Genomic DNA, 4543 nt, shown 5'->3' with positions numbered 1-4543 from the left:
GGCGCAGAAAATACACGACCACTTCGGGTCAACCCACTTACATCAGCTACAGTGGTCACGGAAGTTGAAGGTAAAGGCATTTCTACCCCATCTTGCACAGCAACAGGGTTGTATCGGAATGGCACAGCTCGGTCAGAGGAATAAGGCACAGGGCCGGCAGGCTTAATGACCAAAGAAGGGGAAGCCTTCGGCTTGTTGCTATTGTAACGAATAACAACAGGCTCGGGTAACTTGAACACTGGTGAAATCACATTCACCTCAGGCTCGGCTTTATCAACATTGCGATTCTGCAGAATCTCAATGGTACCCTCATCCAACAACTTTTGGAGTTCTCTGCGGACCTGATTGCAACCCAAGCGGTTAACCGAGCAGACGCGGCACTTGTCGTGGTTATGCTCTAAGTAGCTGTACTGACACAGCAAACGATGTAATTCAACCAACGACTGCCTGATGTGGCTTACATATCTGACCTTGTACTTCCCAAGGCATTCCTGAATCATATTGACTGATTTCCCATGCGCAGGCAATGGGTTCTTGGTGACATTCGGGCCTGAATCTTCAAAGCTCAAGATTCCACTTCTCATAAGGTCTTGAACCTTAGTCTTGAGTGGGTAGCAATTTTCTATGTTATGACCCAGAGCACCGGAATGGTAAACACAATGTTGGTCTGGTTTATACCACCATTGTGGATTTGCAGGAATGGCAGGAGGATCCCTGGGAGAAACCAATTTCCTTTCCAACAAGGAAGGATAAAGCTCTGCATATGTCATAGGAATTGGATCGAAGCTGATCTTCTTCCTATCATAATTCAAGTTAGCTTGATTGGTTGTACTTCCACGAGGCTGGTAAGCCTGTTGCTGTGGACGGTGTTGTTGCTGATACTGCGGTTGTTGATATTGTTGCTGATGTTGATATTGTTGATGTTGCTGAGCATTGTCTTTAAAGACAGGTGCTATATGAGCCACCTGGTGCTGATGACCGGCACGACGTGCAGGCTTCCTCTGAATAAAGGGTCTTCTATGCTTGGGATGGGATTGCACAGCATGTGCTTCCCCTTCCTTCCTCTTAAACGCCCCATATCGTTTAGAAGAAGAGCTCTCATCTTTCGCCAACCGTCCTTCACGGACGCCTTCCTCAAGTCGCATCCCCATGTTCACCATCTCGGTGAAATCAGAGGGAGCGCTTGCTACCATCCGCTCATAATAGAATGAGCCAAGAGTCTTCAAGAAAATCTTGGTCATTTCTTTCTCCTCGAGCGGTGGAGTGATCTGAGCTGCCAGCTCTCGCCACCTCTGGGCGTACTCCTTGAAAGTTTCCTTGTCCTTCTGCGACATGGACCTGAGTTGATCTCGGTCAGGCGCCATATCGACGTTGTACTTATATTGCTTCACGAAAGCTTCGCCAAGGTCATTGAAGGATCTGATATTGGCACTGTCCAAGCTCATGTACCATCTGAGCGCTGCACCGGACAAGCTATCTTGAAAATAATGAATCAGAAGCTGCTCATTATCTGTCTGAGTGGACATCTTCCTGGCGTACATGACCAGGTGAGCGAGTGGACAGGTGTTCCCTTTATACTTTTCAAAGTCAGGTACTTTGAATTTAATCGGTATCTTCACACCGGGAACAAGGCACAACTCGGCAGCAGACTTGCCGAACAAATCTTTACCTCGAAGGGTCCTCAGCTCAAGGAATTGGTCGTTCATGGCGTCCATCTTTTCATGAACGTCCGTGCCCTCAGACGGCTCAGAGTGATAGATGGTGTCGTCTACCCTTGGCATGGTATGCACGACAGGAGGAGCGGCGACAGGGACCGGGCTAGATGCCGGCATGTGAGCAAAGGTTGGCGCAGGGATATCCGGCATAAAACCTGGAGGCATTCCCCAAGGGAAACCGGGTGGCATAGCGTTGGGCACATGAGCACTGACTGGCACAGTCGAAGTGGAGACCTCTGAAATAACTGTCATCTGGGGAGGAGTTGCAGGAGGTGGAGAAGGTTGATTTTGAGCAGCGAGGAGTTGCTCCATCAAAGCGCCAAGTTTGGCGACCTCTTCTTTCAATTCTCTGTTCTCTTGTTCTAGCTGCTCCATCACTCTTGCAGAATTGACTCGCGTATAATACCGGTGAGTCAGCTTGTCTTCAAAATAAATGAAGAACACAGAGTTAGGACAAGAAGACCAGAAACAAAGGGTACCTGCTTATGCAAAAATGATACATGAAATGCTTGTGCAGATGCTTTGTTTATTTTCAAGGAACCCTTAGGGTATTATTTGCAATATTTTGAATAGTTGAAGCATTTTAATTTCTCATGGGAAATATTTCATTCAATATATTGAGACAAAGAAGTACAGCATTTTTAACATTACAAAGAGAAAAGGGAAATAAACATCCTATGGATCCCTAGAAGCTCGGGATGCTGGAAGACGAGAAGTACACAACTTCTTGATCTCTCTCTCATAGGCCGCTTCCATGTCTGCTTTCTCCTTTGCAAGTCGATCATACTTCCTCTTCCAGAATTTGGAAGACTGAGGAAGCAGAGAAGTCCAAGTGTCGTTCGGATCGTCAATCACTCGATGCTCGAGGAACTCAATCATAGCGTCCTTCTCCTTAAGCTGCTGAAGCAGTTCTTCTCTTTCACGGATCCAAGCACGTGAAAGGTCCTCCTCTCTCAACTCCTCTACACGTTGGGTAGGGAGGGTTGAAGGCCCAGCCACATCCAACGGTGTAGGTCTCGGATAGTCGTACGGCATCAAGTACACGGCAGCTCTTTGTCTGACCCAAGAGGTGTATGGCTCCAAAGCAATGCAGTTCTTTGGACCCAACTCGTTCCTACTCTTCTTGTGAATACTGCGCCAAGCACGGACAAATCTGGCTTTCAGGCCTTGGGGATCTTTACCCTCCTGAAAGAACACACCTTCTAACAGAATGTTATGGGGTTTATCCTTTAGGGGGAACCCAAGCTGACGTCGTGCGAGAATCGGATTGTAGCTGATCCCACCACATGTGCCAAGAAGAGGCACATTAGGGAATTCACCACAATAGTCAATGATCTGGACGGTATCATACACGCGATCATACCAAGTGATGTCATCATTAGTGAGAGACATAAGTCTCTGAGACCACCGTAGACATCCCTTGTTCTCCTTGAAAGCAACTGTCTGCGGCAAGTGCGAAATAAACCACTTGTACAGCAGGGGTAGACAGCAGACAATAACTCCTCCACCTTTTGCATTCCTCAGATGCAAAGAGACATAGGCATCGCCCAACAAAGTCGGAACGGGATTAAGAACTGAGAAGATCCTAATGGCGTTCATGTCCACGAACTTGTCGAAGTTGGGAAATAGCACTAATCCATAGATGAGCAACACAAACAGAGCCTCAAAGGCATCCTCACTCATGGCCTTCCCATAAAAGGTAGCTTGGGCAATGAGGAACTCGGAAGGAAAACCCTGAATTCCGCCTTTGGTAGTCAGATTAGCTCTAATCAGATCTTCATCTATGTGCAACAAACTCGCAATCTCTCGAGCGGTCGGAACACTCTCTAGGCCACTAAACGGCACTTGATCCAGAATCGGGATCCCAATAAGGTGAGAATACTCCTCCAAAGTTGGCAGCAACTGGAAGTCCAGAAATAAGAAGCAGTGATACAGCGGATCATAAAACTGGGCTAGAGTACTCATCAACCCTTCATCCACCTGGGTAGTCAGCAGAGGTAAAAGCTTCCCATATCGAGCTTTGAAACCCAAGGGATCTAATACATAAGATGTCAGATTCCTTAACTCTTTCACATCGGGCTGTCTAAAGTTGTACTTCTTTGTATGCCTTTTTGGTCTTTCCATGTCTGAAAATTTTGCAAATAAACCCTTTAAGTTCCTTGAAATTTTTCTTTTTCTGATGACATGAATGCAGATGAATGCGTGAATGCATGAATGCAACAATCACACTCAAGGATCAAGCAAGTCACACCAAACAAAGGTCATGGGAAAGCTCATTGTATCCCTAATATCAATCATCCATTTTGGTGGATTTAGGTTTTCACCTTATCGACACCCAAGTTCCATTGATATTAACGGTACATGAACCGGCTCAAGCATCCTTAATATCAACCATCCGTTTAGGGGATTTAGGTTTTACACCTGATCAACACCCAGGTTCCATTGATATTAAGGTTGTCTGAACGACTCAACCACGAATCACGGGTTTGTTGAGAGTCACGAGCATGGAGTCTCGGTTAAGAACCACCCAAAGGGAGTGTACTAGGGTTTAAACCTGCCAGACATGTTCTACCAGAGGTTCCCATAATCATCGTTCCATCTTTCGAATATTATCGGAGGAACGAATACTCGTATTCCAAAAATATTCTCAAGAGAAACTCTTATGAGTGTAGTATCGCGTAACAATCGCATCAGAACTTACATCTGAACGACCTCCGCACTACGTCTTAAAAATAGGCCAAGATGGGCTTGGTAAACTAAGGTCATTGGCTTCTGCGGCACATGATTGAAAGAATAATGCCTAACCACAAATAACTTGTGTGACATTA

Source organism: Lathyrus oleraceus, chromosome 2, assembly GCF_024323335.1.
Source record: "Lathyrus oleraceus cultivar Zhongwan6 chromosome 2, CAAS_Psat_ZW6_1.0, whole genome shotgun sequence".
In the NCBI taxonomy this organism is placed as follows: Eukaryota; Viridiplantae; Streptophyta; class Magnoliopsida; order Fabales; family Fabaceae; genus Lathyrus; species Lathyrus oleraceus.
Note: the sequence above shows the minus strand (reverse complement) of the source record.